Source organism: Peromyscus californicus, unplaced genomic scaffold (assembly GCF_007827085.1).
Source record: "Peromyscus californicus insignis strain IS unplaced genomic scaffold, ASM782708v3 Scaffold_19__1_contigs__length_69161282, whole genome shotgun sequence".
In the NCBI taxonomy this organism is placed as follows: Eukaryota; Metazoa; Chordata; class Mammalia; order Rodentia; family Cricetidae; genus Peromyscus; species Peromyscus californicus.
Genome location: NW_026294491.1, coordinates 40,960,357 through 40,973,153, shown reverse-complemented (window position 1 = coordinate 40,973,153; position 12,797 = coordinate 40,960,357). Strand labels below are relative to the sequence as shown.

Below are 12,797 nucleotides of genomic sequence, written 5' to 3'. Positions count from 1 at the left end.
CAACTCCAGTCACTACGGAAGCCAGTATGAGGGTTTTTCAAAAGGCTGAAAAGGGATCTTCCATATGACACAGCTATACCATTGTGGTAGTTTGAATGTAATTGGCCCCCATAAGTTCATAGGGAGTGGCACTATTAGGAGGTGTGGCTTTGTTGGAGTAAGTGTCACTGTAAAGGTGGGCTTTGAGGGCTCATACATGCTCAAGCCACACCCAGTGTCTCAGACCACTTCCTGTTGCCTGGAGGAGCAAGATATAGCTCCTTCTCCACTCTCAGCTCCTTCTCCAGCACCATGTCTGCCTGCATGCCTCCATGTCCTGCCATAATGATAATGAACTGAACCTCTGGAACTGTAGGCCACCCATGACCACCTAGCCACGGTCATGGTGTCTCCTCACAGCAATAGAAACCCTAACTAAAACAACCACTGTGATGAGTATTTACTGAAAGGACTTCAAATTAGCATACCCCAGAGATGTCTGCACATCAGTATTTATTGTAACGCTATACACAAGAGCTCAGACATGGAACAAACCCAGATACCCAACAACTGAGACATGGATGAGGAAAATGTGATGTGTTCCTAGTGGAATGTCTTTCAGCCTTAAAGACATAAATCGGTGTCATTTTCAGAAAAACAGATGCAGCTGGAGCTAACCATGTTTAAGCAAATTAAGCAGTCTCAGGAAGACGTGTGTGTTCTCAGTTTGTATCTAGACATCTAAAAACGTGTACATACATGTGGCATGAAAACAGAAGTGGAACTGTCTAGGATGACATGGGAAAGAGGAGAGAAAAGAAGGGTGGGGTGTGGTGGGGCATGTGCGCCACATATAGTACATACTCGAATGAAAACTTAAATATAAAGTAAATGGATACATTTATTCTCAGACACTAAACAAGGCTATGTCATCCAGAGTGACAGAGTTTATTTGTTTGTTTGCTTGTTTGTGTGTTTAGTGTGTGTGCATGCACACACACGTGTGTGGAAGCAAAGAGGACAGCTTTGAGGCATCGGGTCTCTCCGTCCATCACGTGGGTTACAGGGACCAAACTTAGGTCTCAGGCTTACGTGCAAGCGTTTTTATCTGCTGAGGTATTTTGCTGGGCCCCAGATTTCATTTTTTTGAAAGTGCAAATGCTAGGATTCCCCTTCTAGGAAAAGTCCTTTGAGTCATGCATGCATTAGTGTCCAAAAGCATTTCGGTTATGTCAGAAGGAAAGTGAAAATTCTCTCAAGCACTACTTGAAAACTATTTGTTAACATGACTTCCTGGAACTAAGGTGGTGGCAGAGGCAGCAGTGGTGGTGGTGGTGGTGGGTGGTGGGTAGTGGTGGTGGTAGTGGGTGGTGGTGGGTGGTGGTGGTGGTGGTGGTGGTGGTGGTGGGTGGTGGTGGGTGGTGGTGGTGGTGGTGGTGGTGGTGGGTGGTGGTGGGTGGTGGTGGTGGGTGGTGGTGGTAGTGGTGGTGGTGGGTGGTGGTGGGGTGGGGTGGTGATGGTGGGTGGTGGTGCTGCTACTGCTGCTGCTTCTGCTTCTGCTTCTGCTACTGCTGCGGCTGCTTTTCCTACTGTTTTGAGATAGGCCACCAGCTCAGGCTGCTCTTGAACACAATATGTAGCCTGAGGATTACTTTGAACTTCTGATCTTGCTGCAAGGGCTGGGATTACAGGTGTGTACCTCCACATCTGAGTTAAGCAGTGCTTGAGATTGCACTCAGGGCTCTGTGCATTCTAAGCAAGTACTCCATCAACTGAGTTGTGTCCCCAGTCCCCTGAGACAGTATTTTGATAGCATGGTCTCACACAGACCAAGCCTTACAAAGAACATTGGTATCTCATCTATCACAGCTCTAAGAGAGAATTAATGCTATTTCATCAGTTTTTGCTATTTCTTACTGAGGACTTTGACATTTATCTAGTGCTCAAAACATACCAAAAATAATTTTGTTCTGAATAAGCATCAATTATAACTCTGTAATTTATTTCATAATACTTTTTTGTCTTCCTTCAACGCTTACTCATTGATATATAATTCTTAAGCACTTTTCAAATTCCAAACAATACCCTTGGTATGAAACAGAGCTTTGAAATTTGACAAGCCCTACAATCTAACCAGGCTACAGAGGTGATGCTTAGTTTTATATGATTCAATCAATGTCTCCTTGGATGAGGTAACAGTGAAGGAGGGCTAGCCTGACTGAACAAGGCTAGTTGCCCTGGCTCTTTTCAATTTGATACAGCCAAGAGTCGTCTGAGGAAGTCTCAACTGAGGGATCGCCCAGATCAGATCGGCCTGTGGCCATCTGTGAGGACTTGTTCTGATTGGTGATTGATGTGAAGGGGACCATCCCACTGCAAACAGCACCATCCCTAGACAGATGGGATGTGTAAGAAAGCTAGCTGAGCATGTGTCTGGAGTGAGACAGGAAGCAGTGTACCTCCATGGGTTCAGCTTCAGTTCCTGCTTGAATTTCTGCCCTGACTTTCCTCAGTGATGGACTGTGACCTGGAAGTGTGAACCAAAGAATCCCTTTTCTCCCTGAGTTGCTTTTGGTCAGAGTCTTTTTATCACAACAACAGAGATGAAACTAGAACACTAGGTGTCCATCCAGATAGGAGAAATAGTCTTTGAGTTTTAAAAAGTCCACCCCAGGCCCAGTCTCGCTGCCTGCTTGCCTGTCTGTGAATCAGGATATAAGCTCTCAGCTCCATGCTTGCCTGTCTGCTGCCATGGCTCCTGCCATGATGATCATGGACAAATCCTCTGAAACTATAAGCAAGCCCTCAATTAAATTATTTTATAAGAGTGGTCTTGGTCATGGTGTCTCTTCACAACAACAGAACAGTAACTAAGACACTTCAGTTTCAGCCACTCCATCCTGCACCTCCCTGCCAGCTGTATGAACTTCTGCCCTAAATGCACATGGTCTTGGGGAAGTTCTAGATCAGCAGTTCTCAACCTGTGGGTCACAACCATCAGAAAACACATACTTCTGATGGTCTTAGGAACTGAGACACCACTCAGTAGCAAAATTACAGTTACGAAGTAGTAACAAAAATAAATTTATGGTTGGGGGTTCCTAAGACCACTGGAAATAAGTTTTTTCTGATGGCGGGACTCACAGGTTGAGAACCTCTGTTCTAGAGTATACAATACCTGGAATGTTAACTGAAATGGGGATCCACCTTGACAGAGCTGGAGATGTCATCATCCATGGTGGGATGAGATTTTTCAGTGACATGGTTGTTTGAAGATCACAAATGTTCCTGTAAGTAAGGCCAATAAATCTCTTGGTTCACTAACCTACATTTGGGTGGAATAATTATTTTTCTCTTCTTTGCTGCCTTGTTGGGTGAGTAGATATTTTTTTGTCACATTTTCCCAGGAAAAGTTCATACAACAATTGGCACTCAAGCAGAAACATAATAAACCACTGGTGAATCTGGAAGGGGCAGATGCATTGCCCTGCTATGGATGATGGCAGATAACTGAAGCTAAGCTTTTTGAGGTGGATCATCTGCAAGGGCAAGCACAGTGTGGCCGTCCTTCTCTGTGTGGTACATAATGGCAGGCTTTCCTGCATCTTCATTGTGAATGGCCTTTCTCGTGATGCATCTGATTTAATCAAATGCAAGCTCAGTCACATGTAGGCATAAAAATGGCATAGGGAACAAGAGGACCATAAGGGCCAGTTTATGTTTAGACAACCATGATGGCTATTCTTTGTTGTCAAAGTGACTACATCGGGAATTAACTAAAATCTCAAAATGAGAGGCACACCCGTGAGGGATTTTTGCTTAATTTAAAGTAAAAAGATACACTTCTAATTGAGTAAGAAGACACACCTTTTTTTGGAGCCTGTCCTGGAACTCATTCTGTAGACCAGGCTGGCCTCGAACTCACAGAGACCTGACTGTCTCTGCCTCCTGAGTGCCGGGAATAAAGGCGTGTGCCACCACTGCCCAACCCAAGAAGACACACCTTTAATGCAGATCTTTTGAGATGGGAAAACCCACCTTTAACCTGGGCCATGCCCACACCTTGTGCTGGAAGCCTATACAAGGCATGGAGGAAGGAAGCTTTTGCTCTTTGCCTGCTTGTTCTCGCCTTGCTAGCAAACCCATTCCTTCACTGGTATTCCCACATATCCTGAAAACCAGCTGAGACATCCAGCCTCATGGACTGAACAACTACTGGATTTCTGGACCTTCCATTCATAGGCAGTCATTGTTGGATTAGCTGTACCACAGCCTGCAAGTCATTCTAATAAATTTCCTTTAGATGATAGATAGATAGATAGATAGATAGATACATAGATGATAGATAGATAGATAGATAGATAGATAGATAGATAGAGGGATGGATGGATGGATGGATGGATGGATGGATAGATGAATAGATAGACAGATGGAGTTTCATTCTACAAATTCTGTTACTCTAGAGAACCCTGATTAATAAAGAAGATTGCTCTTCTGTAGATATCCAGAATGACTTAATGAAGCTGACAACTACGCTACTAGATATTTAGGAAAGATGAGTAAGCAATTAATGTGACTGTTACATAACTCATTATATAACTGGTTCTAACAAGATGCCACTTTGGTGTGATTCTGCATAAATATCCTCGAACCCAAGAGCATGCACCTTCTCCTGGAGTGCCCACACTCTGCACATCTTCTTTAATTTCCCAGACCCTCGTGACCCTCTATCCCTGACCCCAGAGCCATCCTATGACAAATAGTTTTCCCCACCAAAGTTCACTCAAAGGGCACAGGCTGTCTTACTGAACATACATCCAAAACCAGTCCAAGAGGGATTAGCTTCCTGCCTCGAGTTCCTGGATGTGTTTCAAAGCATGCTTGAATGGAAACTAACCACAAAAGGGGGAGTTACTAAAGGGCTGATAGGGAGGAGTAACTTATTCCACTGTTTGAAATGCGGTGTATGTGTGACTGGGTGTAGGTGGATGACCCATGTTGCTAAGGGCATTGTTAGGAAAGCGGTACATATGTAGCTCAAGCCAGGCAGAGTCCCAGGTTGCTAAGCTTTCTGTAGAAATGGGCAGTTTTCTCCCCTGAGTATGTTGTGTACAGTTCTCCTTGGGGGACGGAGATTGTTTACTCAGCGAAGCGCCCTTTCAGGACCAGGTGTAGAAAATGGAAATGTACCAGCTGGCTCACGGACTGTGAGCTTCAGGAAAGCCACTCAGTAAGGCAGGTGAGAACATGAGTCTGCTCCCTATTGGCCCGACACAGATCCCAGGAACTAAGTCAGCCCTCCTAGCTCCTTGGGAATGAAGAGATGCTCAAGACGCCAGTGACTGCACCCCAAGACGAGGAAGCCAGACTGCTCATGAAGCCTGTACATTGTGGAGGGTTGAGGCAGTGCCTCCCATCCATACCACTGTGTCCCAAGCTGATCTTTTCCAGGAAGAGCTGCCATACAATGGAAACTTTCCATGCTATATAGGACCTTGCTAACATTTTCCTTTGGTCTCCCCTTAGCTGCTGACTCCTATGACCAGTGGGTATGTGATTAGAAGGACATTGTGAACCCCCAGAGCTACTGCAACCCCCAGCCCCTGGAAAAAAAAAAACTTTCACTATGTGAGTGATGTAGTCACTTCTGAGTGGCTGGTGTTTGGGAAAGCACCGGGAAGAACTATAAAAACAGCCGATAAAGAGTTTAAACATAAAAGGCACCCTGAGCGGATGGGCAAGAGCATTCAGAAACCTCAAGGGTAGCTAATGAAAACCCAGCACCAAAAGACAGGCTACCTCCCTATGACTTGGGGGCCAGGGTAGGCCCTGAGGTCCCCCAAATAACACGGATAGTGATAAGGCGTGTGGTTTCCCGGCAGAACTAGATGAGATCCTATTGCTGAAGCCACTGAGTGCCCTGGTCATGGGGACATTTTGCTGTGTTTGGGTACAAGCTTGGCTTCCTCCTCCGTTCATCAGTTCTACCCTCAACACGTATTGATTTTTTTTCATAAAATGTATTTTGTTTATGTTTTTCCCTCTTCCAGAATTTCTCCCAGGCCCTCCCTACCTCCCCATCCTCAAAATTTATGTTCTTTCTCCCTCTCTTTTTTAAAGAAACAAAAACAAAAACACACCAAAAAACGCCCTCACAAAACCACAAAAATGTATATCCAAATAAACAAGCAAAAGACCAATGAGACAAAAAAAAATGCCCAAACAAAGTAAAATGAGACAAAGTGTCCACAAAAATACCATTGAGTTTACTTTTGTACTGGCCAACTGCTTCTGAAGTGTGGCTAATATACCCAGTGAGACTCCATTGGGGAAACAGATTTTTCCTTTCCCTGAGGCCCTGATGTATGAGGAAGGGGCATAGATCCTCCTCAAAACCAGGACCAGATTTGACAGAGCCAGTAATGGCCTAGGGCCAGGGCCTTTCAGGGGGCTGCAGCTTTGGATCCTGAGAACCCAGCTCTTCCCACCACACAGAGAAGTCATGACAAGTAGGAGTATGAGGCCAGCCTTGCAATCAGGAAGCAGAACAGTAAAGTGGCTCCCAGCTACAAAACCTCAAAGCCTGCCCCAGTGACTCCAACAAGGCCCAAACCTCCCAAAGGTTCTTAGACAGAGTCACCAGCTTGGGACCAAGTTTTCAAACACATGTGCCTATGGGAAACATTCCATATCCAAACCATAACATTCCACTGGAGCCCCGAAGGGCTCATAGCCATTGCATGATGAAAAATGAACTTAGACTAATTTCAAAAGTACCCACAGTCTTTGTCGGTCCCAACACTATTTAAAAGCACAAAGTGAAAAGCCTCTCTTGTGACTCAAGGCAGACTTTTAGCTATATAACCCCATGTAAAACTTTTTTTTTTTTTTTTTTGGTTTTTCGAGACAGGGTTTCTCTGTGTAGCTTTGCGCCTTTCCTGGAACTCACTTGGTAGTCCAGGCTGGCCTCGAACTCACAGAGATCCGCCTGGCTCTGCCTCCCGAGTGCTGGGATTAAAGGCGTGCGCCACCACCGCCCGGCATGTAAAACTTTTTTTAATTACATAATTCCAACACACAATGGCACAGAATATATCCATTCTCATCCTAAAGGGAGGAATACAGGCATTATGAGGAAATATTAGACCAAAGCAGGAGCAAAACACAGTAGAACAAACACTAAATCCCTAGAGATCCATGTCTGGAATCGGGACTTAAGTTTCAAAGAGCTCCACTTAAAGCTTCCATAGCTTTTCCAGACAGAGCCACCAGCTTGGAAGCGAGTTAAAACACATCAAGTGCCAATAACCATATCGATGCCCACAGCCATGTCAGAGCAGCACATGGCGATTGAAATTCAAGGTGGCAGTCCACCAGGAGGTAAACTCTCTGATGGATAAATCTCGTTAAAGCAAGGTCACAAGACTACAGACCCTGGAATGTCTTTTGCTTCTGCTCTGCCTTTACATGCTGCTGCTATAATCTTTCCCGGTATCTGGCAATGGATGTGGGGAGCCCCTCCCTACTTGTGTTATAGTGTGTTTATATCATGAGAACATCTCAATCTACTGGGCATTTATATCTGTGGATTGTCAGGAAGATGATTCCTCCTTAAGCTGTATTGTCTAACTGATACAGAGTTTTGATGAATAAAAATAAATACTAGGATATGTTTCATAACTAAGGCCTGTGAGTTCCACTTAGACTCTGCTTTAGATCACAGCTCAGATTTATGATTTAGGAAAACATCTGAGTCCAGGAGCCAGGCTGGCTCAAATTCCTTTAATCTTAATGCTGAGAAATGCAATCACAGGTTTCATGTGAATCATTAGCTGACACAAAGCTTCAAAATAGCTTTAGATTAGACCAGATGCCTTGCTAATGGTTTTTAAGATAAACATTCCCAGGAAAGCAGTCCATAGTTCACAAAGACACATAGCTAGGATCATGAGTACAAAACAGCCTGATTATTCCTAGCCTGACGAATGATTAATTCCTTGCACCCATTCCTGACCTCAATTTGTGAAAATAAATTCTGACTAGTCAGGGCTACAGAAAATAATTTGACTCTGTAGCCCCAGTAAAGGACTACAGGTTTCTTTTGATAGTCAGGAGTCACACACAGGGCAGAAAGTACATTTTAAGCTTTAAGTGTCATGGTGCCACAGTATCTCAGAAAGTGCCGACTGAGCTGATACTAAAAGATATACGTGCTCTTTTTCGTGGTACCTCTTAGGCGGTTGGCTGTGTCAAGATGAAACTGAATATCTCCTTCCCTGCCACCGGCTGTCAGAAACTCATCGAAGTGGACGATGATGCAAGCTTCGCATGTTCTATGAGAAGCCCATGGCCACAGAAGTGGCTGCTGATGCTCTGGGTGGAGAGTGGAAGGATTGTGTGCTCCCACTCAGTGGCGGGAATGACAAACAAGGTTTTCCCATGATTCGAGGCGTTTTGACCCATGGCAGAGTGTGTTTTTGAGTAAGGGGCATTCTTGTCGGAGAACAGGAGAGAGGAAGCGCAAGTCTGTTCGAGGATGCAATGTGGATGCCAACCTGAGTGTTCTCGACCTGCCCATTGTAAAAAAAGGAGAGAAGGATGTTCCTGGACTGACAGATACTACTGTGCCTCGTCGGCTGGGACCTAAAGAAGCTAGCAGAATCCGAAAGCTTTTTAATCTCTCTAAAGAAGATGATGTCCACCAATACGTGGTCAGAAAGTCGTTGAACAAAGAAGGTAAGAAGCCCAGGACCGAACACCCAAGATCCAGCATCTTGTTACCCCACGTGTCCTGCAACACAAATGCTGGCAGATTGTTCTGAAGAAACAATGAACAAAGAAAAACAAGGAGGAGGCTGCAGAATATGCTAAACTTTTGTCCAAGAGAATGAAGGAAGCCCAAGAAAAGGGCCAAGAACAGATCGCCAAGAGACGTAGACTATCCTCGCTGAGAGCTTCTACTTCCAAATCTGAGTCCAGCCAAAAATAAGTCTTTAAGGGTAACAAATAAATGATCATACCTTAAATATATATATATATATACACACATGCTCTCTCAGGAATGTTGACGTGAGCCCGAACTAGAGAATTTATGTCCTGAGACTCTCCTGGCCTCTGAGATAGGAGAGGGCATGCGGATTTGTGACTTCTGACTCCAGGGTGTTAGTTCAAAATGTTTACATAGTCGCGGGTTCTACAATCATCCACTTAAAAATGGAATGTAACCTTCGTATGACTCCTGTATTGCCTGGAAGAGTTTGTTGGGGTACACACGCTGTAAAAAGACACGAGAGAGGAGAATAAAGAAAGGAAACACGAAGAGGGTGTGTGGGTGTCTTGATTCCCTAGAGTCTTAGTTTACAAGCCCCGTGCGCAGCCTTGGAGGCTGGCCCCTCAAGGTGGTGACACGTAGGCCTGTGGGGGACACGTTATTTTCACACCCCAATACACGTCTTCTTTATCTCTGACCCTCGGCTTCCCTCTTATGAGGGTCCTGGTAATTATACAAGGCTTACATAGATACTCAGAGCAACCCTCTCATTTCATGACCCTTACCCACACTTGAAAAGTCCCTTTTGCCATGGAAGGTAACTTAATCGCAGGTGTTAAGGAACAGAGGATGTGATCTTTGTGTGTAGGGCATTATTTCACTTACACAAAGACACTAAAGAGACAATATATTTGCAATAAGAACAACGGCCTTTTAATTTGGTGAATTCAGTCCTAAATCTCAGCACTCTCCTCACTTTGTTTTCTACAAGCAGTTGATTTTTTTTATAGATCAACATCCATCATCACCCCTAACACATAAATTAACGTAAGTACACAAGACACAGATTACTACTTATTATTACATAATAAGACCAATTGGCCCTGAGTTCACTGCTATTAATTTTCAACATTTACAATCTAGAGCTTAAAATCATGTATCTTGGAGAACACCAGCCCCAAGGATAGCTCGATAACATCCAACTGATGCTTCATCTGCAGTGAGGAAGAGATATGGCTGATGTTTGGCTCACTTCCTCCTTTTAATTCTGACTAGGAGGCTAGGTCTTCAAACTCAGTTGACCTGTTCTAGGAAATCTCTCACAAACATGCCCAGAGATTTGTCTCCAAAATGATTTTATATCCTGTGTAACTGACAATCAATATAAACCATCACACATGCCCAGAGATTTGTTTCCATGGTGTTTCCAAATACCATCAGTTGACAACAAAGTTTAACCACCATACTTACTTTCTGAAGTGGTAGCAATAGTTATTGTATCTTGCATTAGGCAGCAGCCAGTTCAAAATTGGTCCATACCTGTTGAGGATTAGAATAATAAACATGAGTACTTCTCTTTAGTCTCACCGTTTATGTTAAAGTTATTATATAATATGACTCAAGAACTTGTTACCTGTTATTATTTGGTCTAATGATATCCTTTAAAAGTAAAGACTCTGCCATGCAAGAGAAAGACAAACAAACGTTTAAAAAGCCCAAAACGAGAGTGATGTGTGCTGTGGAATATTTAACTATGTAAAGGTGTGTTACATTTGTTTATGTTTCAGAATATTACTTTAACTGTGTAAAGGTATGTTACATTTGTTTAACTAGGCCGGGCAGTGGTGGCACACGCCTTTAATCCCAGCACTCGGGAGGCAGAGGCAGGCAGATCTCTGTGAGTTCGAGGCCAGCCTGGGCTACCAAGTGAGTTCCAGGAGAGGCGCAAAGCTACACAGAGAAACCCTGTCTTGAAAAACCAAAAAAAAAAAAAAAAAAAATTTGTTTAACTAGGCAAAGATGTGTTGCATTTGTTTATGCTGCATTTGTTTAATTATGTAAAGATGTGTGGCTGTTTCACCTTGCCTTCCTAAGGCATCTGAATGGTCTCTTTTTTTTTTTTTTTTTTTTTTTTTTTTTTTTTTTTTTTTGGTTTTTCGAGACAGGGTTTCTCTGTGTAACTTTGCGCCTCTCCTGGAACTCACTTGGTAGCCCAGGCTGGCCTCGAACTCACAGAGATCCTCCTGGCTCTGCCTCCCGAGTGCTGGGATTAAAGGCGTGCGCCACCACCACCCGGCCTGAATGGTCTCTTAAAGAGCTGAATAGCCAATAGCTAGGCAGAGGATGGATAGGTGGGGCTGGCGGACGGAGAGAGAACAGAAGGAGGAGGAGATGGAGGGAAAAGGAGAGGGAGATGGAAGATGCCCAGGGTCAGCAGCCAGGCAGCTGCCAGTCAGACATGAGAAGCAGTGAAAGTAGGAGAGAGAGAGAGAGAGACAGAGACAGAGACAGAGAGAGACAGAGAGACAGAGAGACAGAGGAGGTAAAAAGCACTGAGGCAAAATGTAGATAAAGAGAAACAGATTAAAATAAGAGCTAAGATAAGGCATTCATAACTAACAATAAGTCTCCATGTCACAATTTGGGAGCCGGTGGTGGCCCAAAAGAAAAAGCCTGTTACAGATGTGCACATACACCTGACAACTCAGGCAATGTGTCCTTAGTCCTTCAAGATTTGATACCCAAATTAAACCATTGACAGATTATGCCTTAAGTTTTTTACAGGTTTTTAAATTTGCATATTAAAATCTTTGCATTCCAATAATTAAAATCATTTGAACAAAAATGACACTCTGATTAAACTGCATTCTGCTGCTGGTAAGGTATCTTGGACCATTTTAGATCTTACTCTAGATTTCACCACCTCTGGCCAGGTTCTTCCTCTACTGATGTGGAAGTCTTCCTGTCACACAGACCGGCAGATGGTAGAGGCAGGCATGACCCTTCGTTGTCTGTGGGTCTCGATGATGTGAAAGGGGCTGTACAGCTATCTAAACCTGCTCTTTACATTTTTACAAGGTTAAATAGGGGACCAGATTACCAGAAGAAGGCAGTCTTGCATATCAGAGCTCCCTCCTCGTCACAATTCCCCTGCTCATTTCTCCTGGTCCATTGCTTATTGTGAGGGCAGAAGATTTTTCTCTTGTGTTTCTGTCTTCTTCAGGTTTGACTGCTCCATATTGTGTTTGTCACCCTGGTGGCAGAAAGCACCGTGAAGCTTGTGAATAAGAAGAGCTGGATCAGCGCATACTGAATAGTGTCACGATTCACTAGCATCACAGTTCTCAAGAAGTTCATGACAGGAAAAGTCCTCTTCTCCGAGGTGTTACTCCGAGGATTTAACAGAATAATCTTTGTAAACTTTATTGTTCATGTGGCTTGGTATCCTCAGGAATGACATCTTTTCTTCCCGATTCCATTCAAATCATAATCCTCTAACTTCCAAGCTAAGACCTTCCTGTGTCTCCCTGAAATCAGACAGTTTGAAGTGTTTGATCCATGCATAGGGTACTATCTTAGTTGCTTTTCCATTGCTATGACAAAGCACCATGACTAAGGCAACATACAAAAGAAACTGTTGAAGTGGGATTATCGTTTCAGAGGGTTAGGCGTCCATGATGGCAGAGCAAAGGCATGATGGCAGGAACAGCTGTGAGTTCACATCTCGATCTGTAAGCAGGATGCAGAGAAAGATCCCTGGGAATTACACTTCATCTTTTGAAAATTTAAAGTCCATCCCCAGTGTCACACCTACCCCAACAAGACCACACCTACTCCAACAAGGACAGACCTCCTAATTATTCCCAAACAGTTCCACCAACAGAGGACCAAGCATTAAAGCATATGAGCCTAGGGGGCCCATTCTCATTCAAATCATCACAGGTCTACATTCCTATTCAGCCGGAAGAAGTTTTAGAAAAAAGAATGCTGGCCCTCATCAATCCTTGAGATCAAGGGATCAAAATCTTAGAAAAAATCAAGGAAAGAT

At 43.9% G+C, this 12,797-nt stretch overlaps 1 protein-coding gene and 1 pseudogene across 2 annotated transcripts in view; one reads left to right on the top strand and one right to left on the bottom strand.

The window, feature by feature from the left end:
• Positions 1–12,797, bottom strand: part of Prim2 (DNA primase subunit 2) — a 308,490-nt gene that overhangs the window by 292,057 nt on the left and 3,636 nt on the right. The window contains exons 3-4 of one of the 2 annotated variants that reach the window (XM_052745227.1): positions 11,658–12,478; positions 10,220–10,288 (exon numbers count right to left, since the gene is read on the bottom strand). The gene's annotated coding sequence lies outside the window, so the exon portion shown is untranslated. The remainder of the gene's footprint in view (positions 1–10,219; positions 10,289–11,657; positions 12,479–12,797) is intronic. The other variant, XM_052745228.1, reaches the window with a different exon arrangement.
• LOC128114877 (40S ribosomal protein S6-like) lies at positions 6,881–9,042 on the top strand (annotated as a pseudogene).